At 42.4% G+C, this 23,309-nt stretch overlaps 1 protein-coding gene across 8 annotated transcripts in view; it reads right to left on the bottom strand.

The window, feature by feature from the left end:
- Positions 1 to 23,309, bottom strand: part of ERC2 (ELKS/RAB6-interacting/CAST family member 2) — a 1,139,467-nt gene that overhangs the window by 173,243 nt on the left and 942,915 nt on the right. Inside the window, exon 21 of one of the 8 annotated variants that reach the window (XM_089781198.1) lies at positions 8,919 to 9,431. The exons of the other annotated variants lie outside the window; for them this stretch is intronic. The gene's annotated coding sequence lies outside the window, so the exon portion shown is untranslated. Of the gene's footprint in view, positions 1 to 8,918; positions 9,432 to 23,309 lie in introns of those variants that run through there. 8 annotated transcript variants of the gene reach the window in all.

A 23,309-nucleotide genomic window follows, 5' to 3' on the forward strand; every position in this document is an offset into this window, starting at 1 on the left:
AGTCTCCACGGGTATGTCTACACTAGCCCCCTAGTTCAAACTAGGGAGGCTAATGTAGGCATTTGAAGTTGCAAATGAAGCCCGGGATTTAAATATCCCGGGCTTTATTTGCATCTTCCTGTCCGGGAGCCATTTTTAAATCCCCTTAGTCCGAACTAACTGCCCACGGCTACACGCAGCAATCAAACGTTAACTCGAACTAAGGACTTAGGGTATGTCTACACTACAAAGTTAATTCAAACTAACGGACGTTAGTTCGAATTAACTTTGATAGGCGCTACACTAGAGCTCCGCTAGTTCGAACTTAATTCGAACTAGCGGAGTGCTTAGTTCGAACTAGGTAAACCTCATTCTACGAGGATTAAGCCTAGTTCGAACTTACTAGTTTGAATTAAGGGGTGTGTAGCCCCTTAATTTGAACTAGTGGGAGGCTAGCCCTCCCCAGCTTTCCCTGGTGGCCACTCTGGCCAACACCAGGGAAACTCTATTGCCCCCCTCCCGGCCCTGGACCCCTTAAAGGGGCACGGTCTGGCTACGATGCCTGTGCCAGGTGCAAGCCTGCCAGCACCCAGCTAGCAGACCCTGCACCTGGCACGGCTCGAGTCAGCCACCCGATGCCCCCCAGCCCTCACCCTCTTCCCGGGACCAGGCTGGTAGCTCCCGGGAGCTTTCCCGGGACCGCAAGAGGCGGGCACCCGCCTGGTCTAGTGCGGACATTGTGGACCTCGTCCATGACCTCCGCACTAGGCACAGGAAAGTGGCCGTCTAGGGCAGGAGAGCAGCCAGCCTGGCCACCCAGAAGCAGGTGTGCATGAAAATCAAGGTGGTCCACTGAGACCCCCGACCCTGAGCCCTGAGCTTACAATGGCCATACTGGGTCAGACCAAAGGTCCATCTAGCCCAGTAGCCTGTCTGCCGACAGCAGCCAACCCTAGGGACTCTGGAGGGGATGGACCGATGACAGTGACCAAGCCATTTGTCTCGTGCCATCCCTCTCCAGCCTTCCACAAACTTTGGGCAGGGACACCACTCCTACCCCCTGGCTAATACCACTCCATGGACCCAACCTCCATGACTTTATCCCACTTCTCTTTAAACTCTGTTCTAGTTCTAGCCTTCACAGCCTCCTGCAGCAAGGAGTTCCACAGGTTGACTCTTTGCTTTGTGAAGAACAACTTTCTGTTATTAGTTTGAAGCCTGCTACCCATTCCTTTCCTTTGGTGTCCTCTAGTCCTTCTATTATGGGAACTAATGAAGAACTTTTCATGATGCACCCTCTCCACCCCACTCATGCTTTTATAGACCTCTATCCTATCCCCCCTCAGCCTCCTCTTTTCTAAACTGAAAAGTCCCAGTCTCTTTAGCCTCTCTTCATATGGGACCTCTTCCAAACCTCTGATCATTTTAGTTGTCCTCCCCTCTCCCCCCTCTGTCTTCCCCTCTCCCACCTCCTTTTCCCAGTCTCCCCAAGTTTTGTTCAATAAAGAGAGATTCTATTTTTGACCACACGTTTTCTTTATTTTGTACATCAGGAAGGGGGGCTAGAGAAGGGTAAGTGGAAGGAGGTGAGGGAGGAATGGGGTACGAGCCCCCGATGGGGAGGACTGGGCTGGCTCTGCAGGCTTCTGGGGGTGGAACCTCTCCTGCAGCCCCCCAATTGCCGCCTCTCCCCAGATGGCAGCCTGCGGCAAGTGCAGCCAGTTTGATGGCCAAGTGCTGTGATGTGCCCAGTGTGGGCACTCAGGGCACTCCAAGCCAGGACTGCTTTGCAAGCGGGGCACCCCTGAGAACTGTCTGTCCGGGGTGGGGGTCAGGTCCCTTTAAGCACAGCTCTCGGCTAGCCTGATGCAGCAGTTCCACACTCTAAGTCCTCATCTGATGCCCTGCCGGCACTGCTTCCGGCCATCCAGTTCAGGGTCCACTTAATGTGGACATGCTAATTCAAATTAGCAAAACGCTAATTCGAACTAGTTTTTAGTTCTAGACGCGTTAGTTCGAATTAGCTTAGTTCGAATTAACTAATTCGAACTAAGTTAGTTCGAATTAGCGCTGTAGTGTAGACATACCCTTAGTTAGTGTAGACATAACCCATGAGAGTTGCAACATTCACACAGCTGCTAGCACAATCTGTGTACACAGGTTGGGAGGCTAGCTCCCAGCCGCACTGCAGACATACCCCAAATGACAAAGACTTTGCAAGACAAATTAACTTACAAGAAATCTATGTTCAGAGGCTCAAATCTCATTATGACTGTTATTGTTATGAGAGTTAAACTGAATCCAAAATCAGGAATGGAAAACAGGCTCATTTTAGTTTTTGATCTGACATGAAATTGAATCACTAGGGATGGGTCTGAATCTGGGAAATGGAATCAAAGCCTATCACAATTCAAGTGGTTTAGACTTGGATTTCTACTTTTTGCTCCACTCTAGTACTATTAATCAAATATGAAAATATGAACTTCTGCAGTGAGAGACAGATACAAAAAATTGAGAGTGACCTTTCATTTTTGTGTACTAAAAGAGTGGCCTATAACGTAAAAATGAAAAACTAAAGGTTATCCCCCCAGGAGATGTGTTATATAAAGGACCGCTGCTAGACTTTTTTTTTTTTTTTTTTTTGATAGTACATCATATTTAAGGTACTGAACTTAGTATTTCCCTTTTTAATGTTATGATTATGATAATGATTATGATTCTTAAATGAGTCAGACTAGAACAATTTTTCTCTTTTAAAAAGATACCTACAAAAACAAGCACTCTTCCCCTCTCCCAAAATAAATAAATTTTATTTATTCATAAACATTCATAAACAGATGTTATTAAACATTTTTATGTTTGTAGCTGGTTGCCAAAGCTTCAGTTGGCCTTCTGGTGAGGCTGATAGAGCTGTTTTAAGCACTGCCACTTTGAAAAGATAATGAATGAAAACCAGGGAAATTAAAAATGTCTTGACTTACTTTCATGAATATATACGAGTGTCCAAGAGTGATAATGGTATAGCTAAGCCAATACAATAAGTATAGCTAAGCCAATATTCCACAATGAAGAAATGCAACAAAAAAACCTGAAAATAAAGTTCCATCTTTCCTTGGAAAGTGTGTTGTTCTAATTGTTTTCTATTAGCTAACACACAGCCGTCTTTCAGAACTGAACTCATGCCTTCTTAAAGCTTTATAAACTTTTAACTAAGGATACTCATAATTTTCCTACATCTTGGACATTTTTTCTAATCTACTTCCTTTCCTGGGATACCCCAAAGGTCAATTTTTCTCTGCTCATGACACTGACTGAATCTTTACTTCCTGCATCTGACTTTTCTCTTTCCCTCCCCCCGGGAGGATTCTAGTTTGCTCCAGATTTTCCTCCCTCCCAAAAGTGCTTGATATTATAAAGAGTCCCTTAAAGATAGTAGGGTCTGTCACAGAAAAGGCATGAGGAACCTGTTTGAAGGATTGCAAGGAAATTAATCTCAAAAGTTTGAATAAAAAAGAGAAATTATTCTTGACACAAGCACTACAAACCTTCAACTTCTAATCTACACATCAGAAGGGACAGGAGAAAATTTCAGAAACAATTGAAAAGTCTCTTGACAGTTTGTATATTTTCTCTAATGTTGCAGATATCTATAGGAATTTTCCAAAATTATGATGGGATTATTGTTATAGTTTTACAATGCACTGTAATGTTCAGTCACATATTTTCTTACAAGTACAGGCAGTCCTCGGGTTATGTACAAGATAGGGACTGTAGGTTTGTTCTTAAGTTGAATTTGTATGTAAGTCGGAACTGGTACATATTGTAGGGGAAACTCTAGCCAAACATTTCTCCAGAGCTCAGTTTTAATCTCCCACACCTCACTTCCCTCAGTCCTTTATTCTCAAGCTGAGAAAAAGCCGCTCCACGTCTCCCTGGTCTGCTGGGGGAAGGGGGGGGCACTAGCTTCGCATCTCCCTGGTCTGCTGGGGGAAAGCAGATAGTGCGGGGTTGCCTCACCCCGTTTGTAAGTAGAGATCCGATGTAAGTCGGATCCATGTAACCCGGGGACTGCCTTTAGTTGTAGCACGCGCGTTCCTTTAAGATAGTATAATTGTTCCATTTTAACAAATATCTGCTTTGGCACACATGTCCGAGTCCTTCAGAACTTTATATGTTTCCCAGTATCTTTCAAATGTGGCTAGTAATCAGCTTAGAGTTCTTTTCCACTGCTTGCTATTTTGGTTCACAATTTGGGAATGGTTGTGGTCCCCCAGCTGTTACCAGATGAATTTTTTACTCTACTGACAGGGAAATGTTTTGTTTTGTTTTTTAAATCATGCATCCCATATCCTGCACTACTGAGGTGAAGGGAAATTTTGCCACTGATTCCAATGAGAGCAGGACCAGGTTCTATGTGAGACAGCGGGAAGAGTGAATGATTCCTTGCTTCAGGAATTCACTTCCTATTTTGGACCAAGTGATCCAAAATTGCCTGAATTTGTTGACTCTGTTCTACAGGACCTTGGGACAGAGCTGAGAGTAAAGGTTAGCTTGCTGAATTATTAACTTTCCTTATTTTATTAGTTTGCTGGCGTTATTTTTACTCATTCCAAATATACATTGGTATATTTTTTTTAAATTAAAGAAAAGGGAGACACATTCAAAGACACAAATGATAGTTAGGCACATAACCTCCATCCATTGCTTCTAAATGAGAATTTTCAAGTACCATTGAAAATGTCCTGCTAAAAAACACAAAGTGTGTTCATTTTCAACAAAGCCCCAGAAACGAAACAAAACAAAACAAAGCTTTCAGTTCAAACCCATGTTGCCCAAAATTATGACCAATGCCTTGAGTGATTAATAGCAATGACAACTGTAGTGCACCATGCTATCTAACATATACTATATAACACATTAATACAACGTGAGTTGGTAAATACTGATACAGATACACTCCCTCTGAGGAGTGTCCTCTTTTTTGAAATTTCAAATATGGTAACCCTATCTAACCAAACTAAAGCTATGTCTAGATTACAGGGTTGCCTTTTTTCGAAAAAATGTCACCTGCGTCTAGACTGCCGCTGTGTTCTTTTGAAATTAAATCAAAAGAACGCGGTGTTTTTTTCTACAGCGGTGTGACGGGGCGAGGCAGCCCCGCACTGTACCTACCCCCTCCCACAGCTCTACTGAGCATGCCCGGGTTGCAGCAGGGCTATAAAAGCCTGGGGAAAGACTCAGTCTGGAGAGACGGCCGGAGGAGAAGAACCGGGGCAGGGAGCTCCCTCTCAGCTGTTGCCGGGGACGCCAAGAGAGGCGGTAAGGGATGCGGAAGCGAGTTGGGGCAACCCCAGGACTACTGACCGAGGGGACGCCGGCACGGAGCTCGCAGCCAGCTGGGCAGGTACAGGGGAAGGCACCACTGGGGACTGGGTAGGAAGTGGCCCAGGGCAGGAGTGGGAGCCGCCTCTCCCGCCCAGAGAACCTCGGTGCGTTTCGGTCGGACTGCCCTGCCGAGGGAGTGACCCATTACCTGGTCGCTCACAGGGCCCTGGGCTGGGACCTGGTGCAGTAGGATGGGCCCGGGTCCCCCTACCCGGGGGTGTGCCCCGCTATAACCCCTGAACTACATTGTGGACTCAGGCCAGAGGGCCTAGGCCTTGTTTAAAGGGCCAGCTACAAACTGTATTGTGACTGCGCTGTGGACTCAGGCCAGAGGGCCTAGGCCTTGCTTAAAGGGCCAGCTATAAACTGTATCGTAGCGGAGTCGGGGACTCAGGCGGGAGGGGCCCACCACAAGCGGTAAACCTCATTTTACTAGGAAGAATGCCTTTTTTCGAAAGAGCTCTTTTGAAAAAAAGCATTCTTGACCACAAACAGGACTTTTTTGAAAGAGAGCATCCAAATTGCCTAGGTGCTCGAAAAAGCAGATCGCTTTTTTGAAAAAAGTTATGGCTGTCTAGACAATCTCTTTCAAAAGAAGCGTGTAGTCTAGACATACCCTATGTAACACAGTGGTAAAAGTGACCTCATCCCAGTCTGTGAAACAGTTTACCTCTCTTGCCATCACCACAGGAGAATTTATAGATCTGATTTTCTGTAGTGTAAACAAGGCCTCTGTTTAGTCATCCATTAACTTTTGATCAAATTGTTCTGTTTCTTCCACCTCACATTGATTTGCTAAGAACATATCATAGTGTTCCTTAATCTAAACTGTCATAACCCTTTTACACATTCCTTCTTGCATTGTTCTAGCCTACCATGTGCTTTAATGAATCACTCCACATTTAACTCTTTTTTCCTCTAAAACCATTCAAGAATTAACATTTCAAATTAAAGAATTTTCCATACTATCATGTCCTATTAATATTATCAGTTTGCACAATTCAGTCCCATTAAAGTGAAATGAAATCTTCAATATTTAAATGTTAATTCTATGCTAAAGTTAAATTGAAATAATTTGGAACAATGTGAATATCCCAGAGCATGGATTTACTCTCAAGATATTCTGGCTCCCTGGCTTACATAAAAATATCCAATATCTCCTCCAAATAGTGTTTTTCCAGGAAAGATTCTTAGAATTGGAGAGTAGTATAGCGTGCTGATATCTTTCTCAGTAGTATCACTTTCTGGAAGAGGTAGGCTGTGTCTACATTGGTGTGATCTTGCGACAAAGCAGCTGCTTTTGCGCCAAAACTTGCTGCCTGTCTACACTGGCCACGAGTTCTTGCACAAGAACACTGACATTCTAATGTATGAAATCAGTGCTTCTTGCGCAAGAACTATGATTCTCCCGCTCAGGAATAAGCCCTTTTGTGCAACTGTTCTTGTGCAAGAGGCCAGTGTAGACAGGCAACATGAATTTCTTGCGCAAGAAAGCCCTATGGTTAAAACGGCCATCAGAGCTTTCTTGTGCAAGAGAGCATCTATACTGGCAAGGAAGCTCTTGTGCAAAAGCACATCTCCTGTGCAAAGGCACATGCCAATGTAGACGCTCTCTTCTGGAAGAGTTTTTGCACAAGAACTCTTCTGCAAAAGAGTTCTTGTGCAAAATCATGCCAGTGTAGACATAGCCGGTAAAGTACTTTATGTAATAATACCAAAAGAGATGTCCTCTTCAATTTGATGGCATTCAGAAGGAAGATGGGTGTGTCCAATGGTAACCTAAAACATCTTGCAGACCTCATGCAAGTCATGTCAGTTAGCCTTTTTGTGTCTCTGTTTCCCCATCAATAAATTGGGGATAATTATATTTCAGGATCACACAAAGACGTGAAAATTAAAATGTTTATTTTCTGGTTTGAAGCTGTAAAATGCTGTATGTACTATGAAAGTCACAATAATAATGAATATAGCCTCAGTTTAAAATTGTATACCCCGACCCATTTGCTTTTATTTGCTTGCATTTAAAAGGGCTCATTTTCAGTGTACTTATGATACACCAAACAGCACCCCAAGGACTATGATGGGAGGAAGTCCATGACGTATAAATAAAATTGATTATTATTTAAAAAATCATATCATACGTGACAGTTGTGATAGTTTTATTTTTCTGTTGAATCCTTAAGCAGTAAAAAAAGGATCAGAATACATCAGAGAATCTGGCCCAGTATTTATAAAACAGTCTAACCACTGCAAAGTAAGACTTCGCTTCTGCAGAAACTTTATGTACTGTGAGGAATTCCAGTGATGTTAATAGGACTGCTCACAGGCCATGAACTGAAGCCCATTTAAAATAATTGGAGTCTTTCTACAGAATTTCAAGGGTTTGGATCAGGCCTACAGTACATAAAGTTAAGCACGTGCATATATCTTTTCAAGATCAGGGACAGTGAATTTTAACAGAAATTGTATTTTATTTTATATAACATAACATTGCATATCAACTTGCATTGTTCCAAATAATGCCCTGGTAATAATTTACTGTCAGCTACTGAATCTGCAATGTTTAACAACTTTAAGTGCTGCTAAATATATGTGATACCTAGGACAACACAAATATCAGGTGCTGCTATATGTATAGCATTTGGAAGCAATGAAACTAGAACGGTCCACAGAAACTACAGTGAAGCTCAGAAATAAAAGAGTAAATGAAGCTGTATACTCCAATTAATATGAATGTTTAATAGGCCAAGATTATTCCTACTGTAATTCTACAGGCATCAATGGAGTTTTGGCTGAGGTAAAACTGGTACCCCTTTTTATGAAATACATTCAAAGCTGTATGTTACCAACATTCAAAGCTGTATGTTACCAACAATCATACAACAGCAGAAGAAACTGAAGGTGACCGTTTCTTTAAACTTACATAGCTTCTGTCAACTCTCAGTGTTTGCCAAAGCATTTGGGTTCATTTCCTAAATAGATTATTTCTCACCATTAAAAAAATTCCTTATAAGTTCTCATGTTGATAATTCTCACTAGTATTTTGTGTCAATAAGGACCCACTTTTTATTCTGTGAAATGCATAAAGAGCCTTGCTATGGGTAATTGTTAATTATAACCTCCACAAAGTATAAAATGGCCTGTGAAAGAAGGCCTATTTGGCAGCAGCTGTGAAAGCTGAACCAAGCTATTTGGGGATTAATCTGCTGCTGAATGTAGTCTTACAAGTGCAGCTTTGGAAAAGAAGATAAAAGAAACTAATGCTGTTCAACCACAAATCACTTCAGATAGAAAAAAGTCTCATAAGCCATAAAAAAGGCAAATCATAATCATAAGAGTTGTTGAGGAGAAATACAGAACTATTATCAAAGGTCAGCCAATGCCTTCTTGTTCCTATGCTTGCTAGTTTACAGTGTTATAAACGTATTTTTTATCCAAAGAACAGAAACAAAACCAAAATATCTTTAGACAGGTTTAAATATATCTTGTAAGATTATAATTCAAATCACGCATAAAGATCAATTTCAGCATTCCTTAACTGCTAGTAATATTACAAAGGCAAGCAAATTGGGAGGTAAAGCTGCTTTGGAAGTGATGCTTATCTGATTCCAACACATCTTTCTTCATGTTTCAATCAGAGAACAGCTGCTATCATCCTACTGAGAAATTAATGACAGCACAAAACATAACAAGCCTTAAAAACTACTGATACAGGAGCCCTATTATTGTGGGAATAACTCATCGGCAGTTAAACTGCCCTAACAGAAAATAATTTGTAGCCAAGGTGAAGGGATTTATTTTAGCTGCAACATTCTTTCAAAAATCGCACTACTCCCTTTTAAGCAATGACTTAACCTCTCCAGTGCCTGAGGACATGCAGCATCTATTGTGTGAGAGAGAAGTTAGTTATAGGCTTTGGATTGTACACTCCATTTTCAAAGTGGTCATTCGTCCATGTGCCCCACCACTGAGTAGGTATCAAGGCTGGGTGCCATCCCTTCTATGGGCAGCAGTTTCACCAGCTTATCCTGCGAAGTGCTTGTTTTAAATCAACTTGATCACAGCCACTGTGGGAGAGGGAGAGACAATCATTATGTGTTTTGTACTTGAGAGCAGCTTGTGAATGGTTTGTAGTCCTGCCTTAGAAGAGGGAGCTCAAAGATGGTAGGGATTCTCCCCATATCTAGCATTAAGCAACACCACGTAACCAATGGCTGAGGCAGCAGCAGTGGGCCAGGATGAGCTTCTCCTTTGAAGGTGGAACATAACCACAGTGGTGTTGCCCACAGTTGGAGAGAACCAGGCTCCAGTGGCATTTCCAGTTCCTTTCTGCCTTGGAGCAGCAGCAGAAACTAGCAGCAGGACAATGGCAGCCATCAGAGCAGCACTATTCTTTGAAACCATTGCAGGTGCTACAGTGGTTATGTTAGGGAAGTGGAGATCAGTAGGTTAATACAGGCTTACTGTTCCTACACATGCACTGGCAGCCACAAATAGGTTAGATACAACCCTATATCATATCATCACCCTTTCCACATCCTGGAATGTGTGAGGGATGTCACCCTCTTTTCACCAGGAGGTAACAAGTTATCTCCTTCTACTGACTCAGAAGAAGAGCTGACTCAGGCTTCACTTCAGATGTCCCTGGCATCTCTATACAATGATAGGTATGCTTTGGTGATTTGTTACGTCAGGTGCCAACAGGCCTTCAAGACTTACAGCAGGAGTGGGCAAAAAGCTGCCCATGGACCAGAAATGGTTCCCCACAGGTAGTTCCTGACAAGCCACTGGACACTTTATTTACCTGCATGTCCTTAGGTGGGATGCTTGCAGCTCCCATTGTCTACAGATTGTTGTTCCCAGCCAATGGGGAGCTGTGAGAAGCAGTGTCCCAGACCTCCTGATCTCTGACCCAGCCTAACTCCTAGCTCTTGTTCTGAACACTAGGTCAGACCCTTCATGTCCAACATGACAACACCCTATTATGCTAGGTGCTGCTATTAAGCTTATGATTTTGGTCAATGACTAAATGCAATAGATGACTGGAAACATAAAGTCACATAAGGATAAGAGGGAATGCACATGAGGTAATGAGTAGGTAGAGTGTCTGTGTGCATAGCATAGTGCCTCACCTGTCTAATTATTAACAACTGGCAGAATTCTGTAGGCATCACAGCAGACATATGTAAAGAGGGATTTGAAAGCACATAAGACAATGGGTTCATGATTTTTTTTTAAATGGAATACATAGACACAGGTATGGGATAGAGCAAGGAGATACTTGCAGAAGTGGACTAATGAACTGTAAAGGCCAACAACATTATTGGAGCTAAAGCAAACATCAATAGAATGTTTTCATAAGTACATAATATAAAACAATTGCAGGCAGAGGCCTTAAACAAAACAAGGTGGCATGAGTTTTAATGGCACCATTTACAGCTGGTTCCAACAATGCATTGTATCTCACATGCAACAGCAAGAAGTTATTTGAAAACTTTCTAGTTATTGTGCTGTCTGGACTGTAAAGTGGACAGTGCATTGCATTTGAGTTTTTCATTTGTGTTTGGATTAGATTTCAGTAGACTACTCCAACAGGAATAGTAAATATTCTTGACATCTAATAAATTATTAAGAATAGTATACTATGGTGTATAGCAGATTTATAGCTCAGGTGAAAATCATATTCCAAAGGGACTGCAACAAGGACAAGGAATCAAGAGGAAGTGGTAGGAGTCAGAGTAGTAGCCTGTAAAATCATCCACAAAGGAAATGCCCCAGTAACACTACATATGATCATTATCAGTGGTTCACAACCAATGGTATGCATACCCCTGGGGGAATGCAGAAGTCTTCCGAGGGGTATATCAACTCATCCAGATATTTACCTAGTTTTACAGCAGGCTACATAAAAAGCACTAGCAAAAACAATACAAACTAAAATTTCATACCAATGGCTTGTTTATGTGGATCTATATACTATACACTGAAAGTAAGTATGTACAATAAGTAAAATATTTATATTCCAATCGATGTATTTTGTAATTATATGGGGAAAATGAGAAAGTACGCAGTTTTCAGTAAAAATTTTCATGTCTGATTTTGTAAATGCATAGTTTTTAAGTAAGGTGAAACTTGGGGGAATGTATGACAAATCAGATTCCTAAAAGGGGTACAGTCTGGAAAGGTGGAGAACCACTGATTCAATCTATAGGCATGGAACAGGGAATCTAAGGGTACGTCTACATTTGCTCCCTAGTTCGGACTAGGGATGTAAACGTAGGTGACCGAAATTGCTAATGAAGTGGGGATTTAAATATCCCGCACTTCATTAGCAAGATCTTGCCTGGCGCGCTAGTCCGAATCACAGCTGATTCGAACCAGGAAGTGCGTGCCGGGACGTGGTAGTTTGAACCAAAGCCCTTGGTTCAAACTAACGTTACTCCTCAAAGTAACCAAGGGCTTTGGTTTGAACTACTGCGTCCCGGCACGCACTTCCTGGTTCGAATCAGCTGTGATTCGGACTAGCACACCGGGCGAGATCTTGCTAATGAAGTGCGGGATATTTAAATCCCCACTTCATTAGCAATTTCGGTCACCTACATTTACATCCCTAGTCTGAACTAGGAAGCAAATGTAGACGTACCCTAAGAAAACCGTGTGAAATTTTTGCAAACAAAACATTTATGTTTTAGTTGCTCTAACAGTGGCCTGGTATTATAGAAATAACTGGATTAATAAATACATTTTAAAACAATCCTTATATATTTAGCAATTACAAATAACTTAAATTCTTATATGAACATTAACTTGTCAATATTACCAAAGAACAGACTTCCTCACTCCAAGCTGAAGAGCTGACATCTTCATTTAAAAGGATAGGAAAAAAGGAACCTTTGTGGAACCACTTTTTGAAATTAACATCATGCCCTTCTAGTGGGACTAAGTAGCAACTGTGAAAAATCAGGATTGGGTGGGAGGAGTAACAAGCATCTATATATAAGACAAAGCCCTGAATATTGGGGCAGTCCCTATAAAATCAGGGCATCTAGTCACCCTATGCCTGTCACTTCCAGGATGCACACAGTGTAGTTGTAGCTGTGGCAGTCTTAGGATATTAGCGACACAAGCAGGGTGAGGTAATATCTTTTATTGGATCAACTTCTGTTGGTGAGAGAGACAAGCTTTCCTGCTACACAGAACTTTTCCTCAGGTTTAGGAAAGGAATTTCCAGTGTCCCAGCAAAATGCAAGGTGGAACAGATTGTTTAGTGTAAGTTGTTACCAAATATTGTAGGGGACCATTTAAGGGAAAGTGGTCTGTTAATAACTCTGCAGTCACAGGACAAAAAAGGGTAGAGTCACTAACTTTAAAAATCTCAAAAAACTAAAACAACAATCCACAAGCACCAACATACTGAAATTCTATTGGCAATAACATCTTTTACCTTTTTAACCTGGCAAATACAATTGTTGTGCTGCCTTAATAAATAAAATAGCAGATTAGTAATATGCTACACTCCTACTGTTCCCCTGTTAGCATTAGAAATTCCCATGTAGAAATGTGTGTAAAGGATACTTCAGATCTGGATGTGCTCTCTTTGCCAGTTGTTAACCACTCTGGTAAGTAAAACTTCCTGCCAATATGAGCAACTTGATCCTTTGGGAAGGAAAACTGGCATGCTACACCTCATCATGCTGGCTCTCTCACCACACAGCTAGTTAAAGAGGCATTCACTAACTCACACCAATCGCACGGCTCAAACACTAAACTAGAAATGACTGCAGATGAACAGCACACTGTCATTTATCTCAATATTTATCATGTATCTTATTCCCTCCCCCCTTTTATGCTGAATCCTAGAGGAACATACCTTCACACACAATGGGCTAAGCTGCACTTATAAAAATATGTACACTATTTTACTGTGCCCACAAAAATACTCACAAGTCAGATAATTACATATGTAAATTACCTTAGTGGGCAAATGCCAAGTGGATATGCATGAATTTTCTGCGACTTCAGTTAAGATGCCAATGTGTGAAATAACTGACACTGATAGTATATTTGCAAATAAAGATGAATATACAGACCTTTGGTTCATCTAGTCCATTCCTTTAACTGTTGGCAGGAAAATCAAATGGACTGACCAAAGGAATTTAGACTTTCACCAACATGCTAGATTGATAAATTACTACTTAAATGGATTTATTTATTAAACACAGATACACATCACTTATTCTCTCAGAGCAAAACGTGTATATTTATATTTTAAAGTGTGTCACATTTTTATAAATTTCAGAAATTTCAAAATGACAAAATCCTTACCCCAGACAGCATAATTTAAATGTTAAAAGAAATCAACGAGATGTAACAAATATAGCAAGGGGCAAATGGTGTGATTTACTTGTAGTGGATACCAACACAATTAATAGGTAATAGATCCCACAGACTAGGAAAATCATATCTGACAGTCTCTATTTTTTTATTTAACTTTTTTAAGTAAGCAGTCACTGGTTGATGAATTAATCTGCAATGGTGGCTCTATAACTATCATACCTCTTACTCCTGGCAACACAATTATTGGATGTTAGGTAATCATGTGTGGTGACTTTCAGTGAGAAATCTATCTGGAAACTCACTAAACAGCATTGTCCTAACCACCAAACCAAAACAGGTAAATTTTAACTTTTAAGACTTCTGAGTAACAGGCTTTCTCTTTACTGAGAATGGATAACTCTTGGGGAAACACTGTGGTCTTGTTTTTGGATCTGTTCTCCACTTTTGGCCAGTCCTGTGACACAAATCAGCAGTGGTGTAGCAGTGTTCTGGCCTGGCATGACCCTTACATTGGAGCAATGCAAAGGGTTTATATTGGAATACATGCTCTATCCTGGAGATACGAGCACTTCTTTTGGTTGAAATGAAGAAATTGTGGCAATCAAAAAGGTATATTCTTTTCATCAGCTATCTGAACAGCTAACAGAATTTTGGAGTTGGTGGAATTTTATTACATGTAATGAATATAAATACAGAAATTCAGACAAACCAAGATGTTCAAAACTATGAGCATGATTGACATGGACTTGATGCAATACCCCAATTAGCTTGTGCAAATCGGGATTTGTGTACACAAAAGTGTACAGAAGGGTTTGAAAATCTTGGTCTTGGCATGTTATATCAGATTACATTCTAGTATTATGTTATGAAATGTATTAGTTCTCCTACTTGTAAAAAGCCCTTGATCACTGACTGTGAAAGAGGGCAGATGTTCATATCATGAAATTATTTGAAGTATGTACATGCGCTGCAGATTAATATGTGCCAAATTCTCCCATTGTTTCTGAATGGTTACCCTGTTTAGCTGTTCTAAACAATAGAAGACTGCCTCTGCCAACAACTCTGGTGAAGTGAGAACGAGCGTTCAAGATTGCCTTCAGCAGTTGCGTTGGAAATTGGCACCCGGGAACCTGAATTCTTTCTCTGACACCCAGCAAAGGTCTCTCCACTCATTCCTGATTTCCCTATGCCCAATTTAAGAGGAAATTTTTTTTACAGTGTGTTATACATTATGTGTATTTAATAAACTCTTTCAAATAATATAGCCAATCGTGAGTGTTGTGATATGGGGGAAAGGGGGAAGAAGAGTATAACACAAGATTCCTGTTTAATTATCATTTAAAAGCTTAAACCTCAAGAATAAATTAAAGACAATATTCTGGTGGGGACAGAGTGGATGGCAATGACCCCACAGTCAGGCGACTACTCTCATCTTCCATTTATAAACCAATGGCTGTGTCTAGACTGCATCCCTTTTCCGTAAAAGGGATGCAAATTAGACTCATCGCTATTGCAAATGAAGCGGGGATTTAAACCTCCCCCCCCGCTTCATTTACATAAAAATGGCTGCCGCTTTTTCCTAGCTCAGAGCTTTGCCGGAAAAAAGCGCCAGTTGAGATGCAGATCTTTCAGAAAATAAAGCCTTTTCCAAAAGATCCCTTATTCCTCTTAAAATAAGGAATAAAGGATCTTTTGGAAAGGGCTTTATTTAACTATTGTGATGTGTCTAATTTGCATCCCTTTTACGGAAAAGGGATGCAGTCTAGACACAGCCATTGTGTACATCAGTGGGGCCAACAGACTTGCTGGTCTTTTGGAGAAGGCAGTGGGAGGGAGACTGGCTCTGTGACCCTGGAAGGGGTGAGCCCTGGGGCAGAAGTGGTGGAAGGGGTTAGCTTCCCCTGACAGACTCAGCACTGCCTGGAGCTCACTGCATGGGTTTCTGTAGCAATGTAAAAGGCCTGTGTGGTGGTGGCCAGCAGCCCTGAGGCCTTTTGAATCTCTAGGCCTCCCCCTATTGGTGGGTCTGGTGAGCAGCAGCATTAACTATATACTGAAAGAAACAGAACACCCTGTTTTAAAGATTACTGATAGATGCAACTACCACTAAAATTCAAAGCATAATTCTTTTTAAGATTGTAATTACTCCAACCTGATGTCAAGATAAGTCATGAGGCAAATGGTACAGCCATGTTTTGATTATTTCAAAAACATATATCAATATTTAAATAGATATTATTCCTGCAACTTTACAAAGTGGAATCACTGACAATCCCATGATGGACAAATCTAAGAAAAAATGTTGGAAGCCTAAATGTGCTTATTGATCTTGCTTGAGCTAGACATTTTAACCAGGAAATTTTTACCAATTTCTTATCCAATATAACTGCCATTTGTTTTGAAGGAGAACAACAACTCTGACCAAATATCCTTCAACTCAAGGCTATTTGAGAACTTGCTTAAAAAATGGGACAGAAAGAGAATCACATCCTTACAATGCATAAGCCACTCCTATGTCCATGTGGCAAATAACAGTATCTGGAATAATTAAATGTACTTAAAGTACTGGAGTCTTATTCCATCTGTCCTGTAGATAGTGAGTGTCTGTTTTGCAATAATTCAGCATTAGTCAACAGAATTCATCCTGCATGGCAGGAAATCCCTTGCAGAACACAAGGAATTATATGGTTTAAAGGACTGTAATTGAAGAGTTAAACTGCTGTATTACTCAACACCTGTGTAATTTCTGTATCAATAGTCTGTAATTTAGTCTGAGACCACTCCTCCCAAAGGGCTTCATACATCCATTTCTCACACTGATAAGTACTTGCTTACATGAGCAGTTCACTGAAGTCAGTAGGATTATTCAAGCGAATAAATGCTCAATAGCATGAATAAACGTGATGCACTCTAACCCAGAGAGGAGTGAGAAGAAAGAAGGCCACAGGAGCAAATGTTGGAAGCTTTGAAGCTTGTCTGCATGGGGGCTCTGACCAGCACAGCTATAGGGGAATAATTATTCCACTGTCGCTATGCTGATCAATTTCCCTGTGAAGACCAGCACGTAGCTGAGTGCAAATTAAATGTAATGAGCCAACTATAGCTATGGCTTCACTGCAGCAATGATGGAATTTTTATGTCAGGATAACTATTGTGCTTTAGATAATCTGTTGTATAATTCCAGTGACGACAAGGCACCTGTAGTTTCTAAATACAAAGTAGCTCATTGAGAACAATACTTTACCCATGATTGACCTGGCCTAGTTTACCTTGAGGTAAAACTACAGTACCTAGACCTCACTAGGATTTCACAGCATGATAGCTAATGTACAATTAGAATTGGAAAAGATATATTGGAACTGGAAAAGAAAGAAGTGCAATAAAAATATTAAGGATATCGAACAGCTTCTGTATGAAGAGAGATTAAAAAGACTGACTTTTCAGCTTGGAAAAAAGACTACTACGGTAGAATATGATAAATGTCTATAAAATCATGAATGGTATGGATAGAGTGATAAAGGAAGCATTATTTACTCCTTCACATAACACAAGAACAAAGGGTCACCCAACAAAATTAGTAGGCAGAAGGTTTAACACAACTAAAAGTAAGTACTTCTTTGCACAAGGGACTGTCAATCCATGGAACCCAGGTGGCTTCAGCCCTCGATCCTAGCAAGTTTAATGCCAGCACATTTTTGCTCCACACCTCTTTCTTCTTCCCAACTTGGTACTTGCTCTTTGGGGATTCAAATGGCTATTGCCACTGTGGTTTATACACATTCCTATCCCAATCATGTGCAGACCTACTTTGTTTTGTTAGCATTGAATCTAGTTAATGGGTGCACAGGGAATGGTTTTGACTTTCAGGATCCTTCACACCATAACAAAAATTAATAAACAGCTTTTGAAATGTTTCTTTTAAATGGCAGTGGCAGCTAGAGGCAGCATGGGGAAAAGTACAAATATTCTTGTTTGAAAATTTAACAGAGAATTTGAGAATTTAATGAAAGCTGGAATCCTGGGTTAGTTGGAGGCAGGAGTTGACATTTCAGTGAATGAGAGATGATCTATTGGGACAGAGTTCAGCTGATAAGGGCCTTTAAAGTGAAGACAAGCAATGGAGGGATACATGTAAAGACCAGGGTGATGGGTGAAAGCAATGGGTTAGGAAAATTATTTTTACAGCAGCATTTTGAGCAGGGCAAAATTACATTTTTTTCCAAGGCTAAAGAGAAAAATGGGGTAGTAATCAAGAAGCAAAATGCTAAAAGCCTGGATGAGAATTTTACCTGTGTGCAGCATGGATAGGAAACACTATATCTTTTACCTGGCCTACATATGTGGAGGTGTAGCTATGGGTGACAATGAAAAGCATACTGCATCTGCAATGGATGGGAGGAGTGCTGACCAGCATCCGGTGAGTAGGAAAGAGGTTAAACTCAGGTAGGCCATGTCTAGACTGCAGCACTCTTCTGGGATACCAAAGGTAACCCAGAAAAGCAATGCCGCATCCAAGGAATGCATCCGCTTTTCTGAAAAACTATTTCAAAGAAGCGGACACATTCTTTTACTATCCCTGGAAACATTGTTCTACGAGGAAGAAGTGATGTGTTGAATAAGCAGATTTTTCCAAAATTTGGCACAGTGTAGATGCGCCAAATTTCAGAAAAGCCTCTTTTGACAGAAAAGTGGGAAAAGATACGGAAATTGTGCTTTGCAATTTGCATATCTTTTTCTGACTTACCTTTGCAGTCTGGACATAGCTGTAGCTAGCACGGGTGTTGGCAGGGGGCCAGAAGAACCAATAGGGATACAGTGTTGAAATTTGAATTGTATTTAGATACCTTGCCTACTCTCTTTGGCTGTGTCCAGACTCAGGGGTTTTTCGAAAAAAGTAGCCTTTTTTCGAAAAAACTTCACCTGCGTCTAGACTGCAGCCGCATTCTTTCGAAATTAAATCGAAAGAATGCGGCTTTTCTTTCGACGGTGGTAAACCTAATTCCACGAGGAAGAATGCCTTCTTTCGAAAGTGCTCTTTCAAAAGAAGGCGTTCTTGAAAGCAAACAGACTTTTTAGAAAGAGAGCATCCAGACTCACTGGGTGCTTTCTTTCGAAAAAGCGGCTTGCTTTTTCGAAAATTCCGCGTGCAGTCTAGATGCGCTCTTTCGAAAGAGGCTCTTTCGAAAGTATCTTTCAAAAGAGCCTCTTTCGAAAGAGGCTTGCAGTCTAGACATAGCCTTTGTGTGATTCTAAGTTAAGGGCTGGAGGGAGCAGATGCAGTAATCAGAATTACCATGCCTATAAGAAATGATGGACATGGGAGTGAACTGGGCGTTGAAATATGGATCAGCACGAATTGTGAGCAAGGGGAAAAGTGTATCTAGTCATGATGAGGGTATTTTTCTTTATAAATTTTGTTTGTGTTTTAATTTGTTGTACTTAGTTGCTCTATAACAATTAGCAACCAAGTATGCTTTATCAAGTATATCTTTTGTTTTGATAATAAAAATCACCTTTTTAAGGTGATGATTTGATTCTTGTGTCCTGGAAAGTATTAGGGGTCTGTGTGTATAGCTGCCTGCCTAACACTGTACAGTCAGCTACCAGAGGCCTGAGCTTGTTCTTCTCTTTTCTTTTTTCAAATTCATATGGGGCAAAAGAGCTTAGGGGTACCCCTGGCGAAGGAATTCAAGTGTTCCCTCCTGTTTTTTAGGGTGAAATCACTTATGGTGGCAGTTTTTTGAGGTTTTTTTCCAGTGCATCTGTGACTCTGGGGAGTTTGTAAGCAGAGCTCATAGAGGCAAGGTATTTAAGGTCTTTGCAGGATCCCATCTTCTGCACTTGGAGTGCCAGAAAGGGGAACAGACCTGACCGCATCCATTCACAGTCTCTGCAATGTGTAGTTACACAGGACAGTGAAAAGTTTTGGCAGGGAGATGCAACTTTGAAAGGTTCCAGCTTTTCCACACTGTCACAGGCACAGGTGTTGCGTGCCTTTCGCACTGTTTCTGAGTCTGCGCACGGTGTGGCTCCCGCCAGTTTCTCCTAATCGGTTCACATCTGAAAGACATAAAGAAGAGACTCCGAAGCAGGGAGAAGGGCGGGTCACACACGGGGACACATCTCGAAGAACTGTTGTTACTGCACAAGGTGAGTAACTTTCTCTTCTTCTTCGGGTAGTGTCCCTGAGGGTGCTCCACAATAGGGGTATGTCTACACTACAGCACTAATTCGAACTACCTTATTTCGAATTAGTTAATTCGAACTAAGCTAATTCGAATTAGCGCATCTAGACATAAAAACTAGTTTGAATTAGCATTTTGCTAATTAGAACTAGCATGTCCACACTGAGTGGACCCTGAACCGAGGTTAAGAATGGCCGGAAGCAGTGCCGGCAGGGCATCAGATTAGGACTTAGAGCGTGGAGCTGTTGTCTCAGGCTAGCCGAGGGCTGTGCTTAAAGGGACCCGACCCCCACCCCGGACAGACAGTTCTCAGGGGTTCCCCGCTTGCAAAGCAGTCCTGGCTTGGAGTTCCCTGAGTGCCCACACTCGGCACATCACAGCACTCGGCCATCAGCCCGGCTGCACTTGCCGCAGGCTGCCATCTGGAGGGGGGGGGGGTCAATCAAGGGGCTTCAGGAGAGTTTCCACCCCGAGGAGCCCACAGAGCCAGCCCAGTCCTCCCCAACGGGTGCTCGTACCCCATTCCTCCCTCACCTCCTTCCACTTACCCCTCCCTAGCCCCCCTTCCTGATGTGCAAAATAAAGGACACGTGTGGTCAAAAATAGAAACTCTCTTTATTGAACAAAACTCGGGGAGACTGGGAAAAGAAGGTGGGAGAGGGGAAGAGAGAGAGTGGGAGAGGGGAGGGCAACTAAAATGATCAGGGATTTGGAACAGGTCCCATATGAAGAGAGGCTAAAGAGACTGGGACTTCTCAGCTTAGAAAAGAGGAGACTGAGGGGGGATATGACAGAAGTCTATAAAAGCATGAGTGGTGTGGAGAGGATGCATAAAGACAAGTTCTTCATTAGTTCCCATAAAAGAAGGACTAAAGGACACCAAATGAAATGAATGGGTAGCAGGCTTCAAACTAACAACAGGAAGTTCTTCTTCACAAAGCAAATAGTCAATCTGTGGAACACCTTGCTGCAGGAGGCTGTGAAGGCTAGAACTAGAACAGTGTTTAAAGAGAAGTGAGATAAAGTCATGGAGGTTGGGACCATGGAGTGCTATTAGCCAGTGGGTAGGATTGGTGTCTCTGGCCTCTGTTTGTGGAAGGCTGGAGATGGATGGCACGAGACAAATGGCTTGGTCATTGTCTTCAGTTCATCCCCTCCAGGGTACCTAGTGTTGGCCGCTGTCGGCAGACAGGCTACTGGGCTAGATGGACCTTTGGTCTAACCCAGTACGGCCATTGTAAGCTCAGGGCTCAGGGTCGGGGGTCTCAGTGGACCACCTTGATTTTCATGCCAACCTGCTCCTGGGTGGCCAGGCTGGCAGCTCTCCTGCCCTAGACGGCCACTTTCCTGTGCCTAGTGCGGAGGTTGTGGATGAGGCCCACGATGTCTGCACTAGACCAGGCGGGCACCCGCCCCTTGCGGACCTGGTCCCAGGAAGAGGCGGAGGGCTGGGTGGCAATGGGTGGCCGGCTCGAGCTGTTCCAGATGCAGGGTCTGCGGGCTGGGTGCTGGCAGACTTGCACCTGGCATGGGCACCGTAGCCAGCCCGTGCTCCTTTAAGGGCTCCGGGGCTGGGAGGGGGGCAGAAGAGTTTCCCTGATGGTGCCCAGAGTGGCCACCAGGGAAAGCTGGGGAGGGCTAGCCTCCCACTAGTTCAAATTAAGTGGCTACACAGCCCTTAATTCAAACTAGTTAATTCGAACTAGGTGTTAGTCCTCATAGAATGAGATTTACCTAGTTCGAACTAAGTTCGAACTAGCGGTTCGCATGTGTAGCGCCTACCAAAGTTAATTCGAACTAACGTCTGTTAGTTCGAATTAACTTTGTAGTGTAGACATACCCTCGGTGACTACAGAGCAGTAGTCTGGTCTACGGAGGTGGGAATCAAAATTATGATCTATCTGCCATAGAAAGTACTGCAGAGGCCACTGCTGAGTTACACAGGAGAATGTCAATGGCATAATGCTTTGCAAATGTTATGTCCGAGGACCAGGTTGCCACGCAATGGATATCCTATAAGGGGACTCCTTTGAGAGAGGCTGTCAACATGGTCATCACTCTGGTAGAATGAGCCTTCATTGTGTTTGGAAGGGGTCTGTTATGCAGTGAGTAGCAGTGTGAGATGCAGTTCACAATCAGCTTAGAAATGCACTGCGACATCAAAGGTTGGACTTTAGCTCACTCATCTGTGATTAGTAGTAAATGTTGGGATTGCCGGAAGGGACGTGTTCTCTCCAGGAAGAAAGCAAGAGCTCTACATATGTCCAAGGTATGTAGTCGGGCTTCGTGGTTGGAGGAGTGCGGCTGGGGATAAAATGTTGGAAGTACTATGGGTTCGTTGACATGGAACACAGAGTTCACTTTCGGTAAGATGTTTGGGTGGGGGTGCAGTATGACCCCATGACTGATAAACAGGGTGTATGGTGGTGTGGCCGAAAGGTGTGTGCAGATGTAATCACTCGGAAGATGACAAGTTTCATCATACGCATTGCCATGTCCACAGGCTCAAATGGTGGATATGTCAGAGTGTTCAAGACCAGTTCAAGGTCCCAAGGCACCAGGTGTTTTCTGCGCGGAAGGTATAGATTGGAGAGACCTTTTAAGAATCGTTTGGTCATGGGATGGGCAAATATTGAGTAACCTTCTACCGGTTGTCTAAAGGCAGAAATCACTGCAAGATGAACTCTGATGGATGACAACGCTAAGCCCGAATGTTGGAGGTATGTACTCAAGGATATGATAAACAGGAATGGAGAATGAATCGAGATTATTAACAGTGCACCAGGTGTGGAAATGGCGACATTTATGCAGGTAAGTTGTTCGTATGGAATCACGCCTACTGTTCATTAGCACGTGCTTTACCTCCTGAGAACAGACGACTTCTGTCTCTTGGAACCAGCGAGGAGCCATGCTGTGAGGTGGAGTCGATCAATTTGAGGGTGCATTATGGCCAGCCCTCGCTGTGTCAGAAGGTCAGGTCTTTCTGGCAGCTGGTATGGAGGGCATAGAGACATTTGGACAAGAAACCACGTCTGTCTGGGCCAAAAGAGAACCATGAGTATGACTGTAGCTCCATCCATTGATACCTTCCTTCAGTACTTTTGGAAGAAGTAGAATTGGTGGAAAAGCATAGAGCAGGTGGCGGCTCCAATTCAGTAGAAACGCATTCCCGAGGGACTTCAATCCAATGCCCGCTCTGGAGCAGTACTCGGGACACTTCGTGTTGTGATGTGTTGCGAATAGGTCTATAGTGGGGTATCCCCATAACTGTAAGAGATACAGTGTTACGTCGTGTTTGAGTTCCAATTCATGCTGAGGAAAGAAGTGTCTGCTGAGGGCGTCGGCAATGGTATTGTCTTTGCTCAGTAGGTATGCAGCAATGATGCTGACATAGTGGCCAATGCACCAGTTCCATAATCATGT

This window comes from Pelodiscus sinensis, chromosome 11, assembly GCF_052426305.1.
Source record: "Pelodiscus sinensis isolate ZL-2025 chromosome 11, ASM5242630v1, whole genome shotgun sequence".
In the NCBI taxonomy this organism is placed as follows: domain Eukaryota; kingdom Metazoa; phylum Chordata; order Testudines; family Trionychidae; genus Pelodiscus; species Pelodiscus sinensis.